We start from the raw sequence: 6,428 nt of genomic DNA, 5'->3' as shown, positions 1-6,428 counted from the left end.
GCGAGGAGAAGTGAATAGGTAAAGAGAGGAATCAGAGCTTGTGGAGGAGAAGTAAATGTCAGGGATAACACTGAGGTTTGTCTTGAGCAAGTGGGTAGATTATTCCAGGTAACGAGACGGAGAACACTGGAAAAGAGGCACATTTGGGGAAAGGAAGAATTGGGACCCCAATAATTGGGTCTTGGACATGTCATAGCTAAGATGCTCATGAGGCATCACAGCAGATGTATTAAGTAATTGATTGAGTCATGTGAATCTGTAGCTTACAAGAAATTGGGGCTGAAAATTTGAGTCTGGAAGATTCAAGTCAGAGGACATGCAAAGCCTATGAATGAATGAGCTCACTTAGGAAAATAGAACATAAGAGAAAGATTCAAAGGACCCCAACATGAAGGAAACTAAGAAGCAGAAGCAAAAGAGTGAAAAGGAGATTGTGCTATCACAGAAGCTAAGGAAAAGAAAATTCTAGAAGAAAAAAGTATTGAATGCTGCTGAGATTTCAAGTAAGTTACTAAGACTGTCCACTGGACTTGTAAAAAGGTGGTAATCAACCAACATAATGTTCATATAACATGAAAAATTTTTTGGAAGAAGTGTCAAAAAAGGTAGTTTGTATTAAAAATTTATATATATATATATATACTTAAAGCCACATGTGGTGGCACATGCCTGTAACCCCAGAGACTTGGGAGGCTGAGGCAAGAGGGTTGCAAATTCAAAGCCAGCCTCAGCAAAAGCAAGGCACTAAGCAACTTCATGAGACCCTGTGTCTAAATAAAATACAAAATAGGGATGGGGATGTAGCTCAGTGGTTGAGTGTCCCTGAGTTCAATCCCCAGAACTGCCCCCCGCCCCGCCAAGCCAAAATATGCTTAAAATGATGAGTTTTGTTTTTGTTTTTATTTTCCAACATCCATTCACTTTGCTGAGCTGTAAACTTCTTAAGACCAGGGAATATTTCTCTTATTCCCTGGATATCCAAGACCTAACACATTTTGCAGTTCATGGTAAAGTTTAGTAATATTTGTTAAGTAAATGAATAAAAATGAATAAATTAGGATTTAGAGAATATCTTGGTCAACTAATTTTTGGAAATTTATAAAGTCGCGTGTAGAAAACATTTGTGACATTGGAAGTTAATTTATTCAGGGCAATTAGGCTGTCATGCACTGTCACTGTCAGGGAGACACTTTGGGCTGAAAAAAAAAAAAAACAGTCTCTTTGCTGCCCTTTAAAAAAAAAAAAGAATTCAACTGTGAATGTAATCTCCTTGAATCTTGCCACTTCTCTTTATCTTCAGTGCTGTTGCCTTAATTCTGGTCCTTTTTATTTCTCATTTGTTCTAACAATTTTTTTTTCCTTCAACTCGCAGCTGGATTAAGCCCTTTAAGTGCTTTGTGTGCTGCAGCCTTCTTGTTGCTATCTATAAATCAAAACCAAAATAATACCAAACTATAAAACACAAAGCTTATGAATATACTAATAATGAAATGAAAGGACTTTCTTCTCCATTTCACTGCTTGTAAAATTCTGGATAAATCATGCAGTTGACACTTGCTCATTCACCCCTGCATTATTGGCAACCTAAGAGTGAGCCTAACCTGCCTGCTGAGAGATCCCTTGTTCCTCCTGGGCTGCCTCTCTCCAGTTCACCATCTTCCAGAGTGATCTGAAATGGCAGACGTGATTATGTCACATGAAATCTGTCCTTGGCTTCTCATGACCATAGGACAGAGTTCATCTCCTAGCCTGGCTTACAAGATTTTCAGTTTTATGACCTCTGGAAACAACTTCATCTCCTCTGTTGCCGCAGTCACATGTGCTCCAACTGTCTAGGTATTTTGTAGTTCTCTGAATCTCTATGGGCTCCTACAGATCCACACATTTGCATAGGCTGATATATCTTCCTGTAATATCTTCACTCACCAAATTCCTCCATCTTTTTAGATTTAGCTAAATGCCACTTGGTCTTCCTGTCCTTCACCAGGTCTTGGTTAGATAGCCCCTTTGTGCTGCCAGAGCACATTCTCTTTTTGCCCAATCTACCCACTGCCTTGAAACTGACCTCTCTCTTTCTCACAGAACCCCTCCCAAAATATGATGGCCAGCAGTTATCAACCTTTTAATGAACTCTACATGGATTGTCTAATTTAATTCTCACAATCTGGCCAACTGGTACTATTATTATTTAAATTTCACTTGATAAATTGAAGACCAGGTGACTACCAAGAATTAAAACCGTAGGCTCTAATGCTGGAATACATACTGTTTTTTTTTTTTTTTTGTGTGTGTGTGTATATATATATATTTAGATGGACACAGTAACTTTATTTTGTTTATTTGTTTTTTATGTGGTGCTAAAGATTGAACCCAGTGCCTCACCTGTGTGAGGCAAGCACTCTACCACTGAGCTACAACCCCAGCCCTAGGATACATACTCTTAACCACAAGATTGCGAGCCTTCTGAGTACAAAAAGTCAACCTCATTCACCGGCATCCCTAGATTTTTGCAAGAGGCCCAGAATAATGAGAATAGTTGGTAAATGTTTATTATACAAAATGAATGAATTTATCTACAAAAACTTATTTCTGCTATCTCCTAAGAATGCTAAGAAAATTAGATTATGTGTATTTTTATTTTATTTTGTTTCCACAGTGTTCTAATAAGAGAGTTTAAAAAAATAAGACAAGGAATGAAGCACAAATTGGAAGAATGGAAACATTGGAAGGAATTCCATATGAATGAAGAATTAGATTTGTATGGTGTCATGTTGAAAGCTTGAATTGGGGCCAAGAAAGCATCAGGAGAAACAACTATTACTACTGGGAATAAAAACATTCTAACTTTTAAGCTATGAATGATAGAATAGGCTGACCAATAAAGTGATGAGGTCCCCCTTCAGGAAGTGTACAAACAAAAGTTGAAGGACAATTTGGTGAGATGTTGCAGAAGAATTTCAGTGATATAATGAGACACCTTATTGGCTTTGAAGCTCTTTCTCATCCAGAATCTTAGGAATCTATAAAGTTGGAGGGGGGAAAAGGGGAAGAAAAGAACTCGAATCAAAACAGATGAGGTTATATATTTTAATTTTCCTGTTGGTGTAACTGAGAGTCTGTGTTTATGGAGGAACACATTTGTTGGGCTTTATGTTAAATTAAAAGGAGCAGGCAGATGGGAATAAGCTAATTGAAAAAAAATTACTATGGAGACTTTTCTTTCCAGGGGACATCCTGCTATGCTCCTCCTTTACTCTTGAGACTCCTCATTTCCATCACTTATGTTGGAGGTTTCCCGCCTCTATATGACGGGTTTCCCTGAAATGTGACCACAGAGAGATAGAAATAGGCGTTCTCTCAAATGGGCGTCTTTTGAGAGTAGAAGAGAGAGGCAGAGAGAAATTGCTTCAATAGAGGAGAGATGGAAGATAGGAAGAAGATCTCACTGCCTGGTGGGACAAAGCTTTGTGAATAAATTCTCCACTTCCATGGAGGACACAGACTTAGAGAGGATGATTCAAAGCCTGAAGGCAGACGGTGAGCAACTCCACAAATTTCTAGGGTTCTAGGTTTTCCTGGGTTTGTGGGATAAAATGAAAAAAAAAAGAAAGAAAGAAAAGAAAACACAAGGAGAGACGCAGAGTAAAGAAATAGCATCTAGTGGAAACGTCACAGTTTTGGCTTGTTGCAGAGACCAAGCCTAGAAGTGGGGTGCAAGGCTATGGACATGATAGAGAAGGCAGTGTTAGGGGACACTGGAGTATCCAACAGCAGTGCCCCAGCCTCAGCAGCAGGAGGGGTGATGCAGGTATGAATAAGATTATCAAGAGGTATTTGTGGTAGTCTTCTAATACCAAGGGGTAGGAGATGGAACCTGACATTCTAGTAACTACAGCTGTGGCTGACTGAAGAAATGACTCTTTGCTATCATCTCCTTCCTGAAATTGATTAGTACTCCCTTTAGATTTTACTCAAACTCTCGAAGGGGAGAAATCCTACTTTGTTTATATTTGTTTCCCTGGATTACAGTGCCTGGGACACCATGTGTTAGTAAATAAGTGTTTCTGAATGATTGATTGAATGTATAAATAAATAAATGAAAAGTAAACATTAATTTCTTTGTGAGCAACTTTATTAGACACTGGATTGAGTAGGAGATAGAAACTACAAACGAGGAAGAGAGCATCTGCATTCCTAAAGAGGCTTATGCCAAGTGGAGGTGCTAGAGAAGCAACAGTTAACACAGTGGAATCAAGGTTGATGGAGGGCGAGGAAGTGCTAAGCTTAGACTGACTCTAATGTTGTTTGCTTCCAATTCCATAGAAGTATATTGGTATTTTGATACTGAAGGGTCTTTTCTCTCTCTTTTTTTTGTACTTCTTGATTGTTGATAAAATTGATTGGCATTTTGAGTAATTTAGAAAATGTTAAAAGGCAGGATAAATATGAATCATAAGCTTACCACTCTGGCAACTTTTTATTACTATTTTGACATATTGCTTTCTAAACTTTCCTTTGAACATGTTCTACATATGGAGATCATATTACACCTAGAATGTTATCTTATTTTTCTCCCTCCCCCATTTACTATGTCATTAAAATATTCTTTCCAAGCATGACAAGTAACTTTCTTAGTTTTCTTTCTGTGTCAGTATCATGGCTCACTGAATAATACTCTTTCTGTTGGACACCTGGGTTTTTCAAATTTTTAATACTGTAAATAATGCTGTACATTTCAGATGAGATTCACTGAAAGTTAATTTCCAGACAGAGATGAGAAGATATTTTTATAGTATTTTGTGTGTCTTGATAAATCGCTTTTCAGAATGCTTGAACCAATTTCCACCCATTACTGACTCAGTGTGCAAGTGTCTGCCTTACCATGTACACAGGCATTTTGACTTTCTGTCCTGGCACAGGGTCGATGTCAGAGAATCCTTCCCAGCTCTCTAGTCAGGAGAGAAATCCGATTAAATAGTTACATTTGAATAATGCCATACCACTTTCTCATATTAAATTAGTAAAACATTAATACAGAGTTCTCACTTTGGTAGCACATATACTAAAATTGGGATGTTACAGAGAAGATTAGCATGGCCCCTGAGAGGATAACATGCAAATTCATGAAGCATTCAATATTTTCACAAACCTAACCAAATTATGCTATATGCATGTATGACTATATCATGATACCTTCCAATTTTACATACAACTATAATGCACCAATAAAAATAAATACATAAGTACAAGGAAGACCAGTAGAGTAGAGGAAAAGGATCAGGAGGAGATGAAAAAAGGAAGTATTGAAGACCGAAATGGCGCATTTATGACTATGTCAAAATGAATCCCACTATTACGTAAAACTATAATTCACTAATAAAAAAAATTAGAAGGAAAACAAACAAAACAGAAACCCACATTAAGTGTCAGAGACAAGCCTTGAGATGGCGACTATTGACATTGTTGATGGCAGGATGAATTGATGTAACGCTTTCAGAAAGGTAATTTGGAAATACTCTTTTAAAAAGATCAATGGCCATATAATTTCAGGTCTGAAAATACTTCTCAAGGAGCCAATCCCAGGAAAAAACAGTTCTTTTCATCAAGAGAATAAAACATAAAAAATGTTAAGCCCCCTCAATGTATGTGGTATGTAGGGAAAATATTTGAGTCAATGTGGCATATCTACGTAACGAACTTGAGATGCATTTACCTCAAAATACCATAAAATTTTTGTGGAAACATGAGAACACAATAAATTTTGACTGAATTTAATTAGGATTATACAATAACCATGGCATTATATGGGTAAGATGGAAAAGGGTCAAAAATAGAGACATTGACTCTTTTGATGAGTACAGAGGTAGACATGGCATTATAATGCAGTTTTTCTGAACTTACTTTGTCTTGATTTGTTCTCTCTTTCTTTCCAACTCTCCGAGGCAGCTGTTTTCTTTTTTGTCCCATAGCAAAATGGTGTCTAACGGGCTCCTTAACTAAAAGGCATAGAGTGGATGTTTTCAGGGTGAGACCAAGGTCACAAGTAACATGAGATCTTTACATATGACCTCAACCTGGGAGAGCCAAGGAAGTCATACAGCAGTTTGTTTTCCAAGTTTTAAAAACACTCACCAGTCCGGTCAGTGGAAGGAGGATTGCTACAGACCCGGATGAACTTCACAAAGATTGGAAAGAATGTGTTTGGCAAAGGAATCCCTGGCCTGAGCTGCTGATTTTTAGGGAGAGAAAAGGAAATCCCAGATAAAACTGCAAAAGCAGATGTCACAGAGGACAATAGATTTGAGAGAAAGAAGTAACATGGTGTGAAGTATCACAGGAACTCTCAGATAAAAATATATTCAGGAACAAATCTCACAGCCACCCCCCCATGGGTACACGACAACAGGTTCAGGACAGGGTTCAGTGAA

At 37.7% G+C, this 6,428-nt stretch overlaps 1 non-coding gene across 1 annotated transcript; it reads left to right on the top strand.

Moving 5' to 3' along the window:
- The first annotated feature begins 5,038 nt into the window (after nt 1-5,038).
- On the top strand, nt 5,039-5,143 carry LOC125610723. Its single transcript, XR_007340723.1, has one exon. It is a non-coding gene; the product is annotated as a U6 spliceosomal RNA (small nuclear RNA).
- Nucleotides 5,144-6,428: the final 1,285 nt, after the last annotated feature.

Source organism: Marmota marmota, unplaced genomic scaffold, assembly GCF_001458135.2.
Source record: "Marmota marmota marmota unplaced genomic scaffold, marMar, whole genome shotgun sequence".
Taxonomy (NCBI): Eukaryota; Metazoa; Chordata; class Mammalia; order Rodentia; family Sciuridae; genus Marmota; species Marmota marmota.
The sequence above is the reverse complement of the archived record's forward strand: the minus strand, read 5'-3'. Positions and strand labels throughout refer to the sequence as shown.